Source organism: Littorina saxatilis, linkage group LG10 (assembly GCF_037325665.1).
Source record: "Littorina saxatilis isolate snail1 linkage group LG10, US_GU_Lsax_2.0, whole genome shotgun sequence".
Taxonomy (NCBI): domain Eukaryota; kingdom Metazoa; phylum Mollusca; class Gastropoda; order Littorinimorpha; family Littorinidae; genus Littorina; species Littorina saxatilis.
Genome location: NC_090254.1, coordinates 42,679,846 through 42,680,120, shown reverse-complemented (window position 1 = coordinate 42,680,120; position 275 = coordinate 42,679,846).

The window sequence follows — 275 nt, the reverse complement described above, 5'->3', positions numbered from 1 at the left end:
GACTGTGGGTCAGGTTTCAAGCCACTGGCTCCGTTGCTGACTTGCCACGAGCGGGAAGACCAAGGGCGACAACTGCTGCTCACGACCGCTTCATACGGCTCCGCCACCTCCGGAATCGTTTCCTGTCGGCCTCATCTTCTGTCCAGGCTCTCCCCGGGCCACACCGATTATCGGACCAGACCGTGCGGAACCGCCTGCATGAAGCTGGTTTGAGAGCTCGCAGACCTCACAGAGGAGCTGTCCTCACCCGCCGCCATCGCCAGAACCGAGTGCAG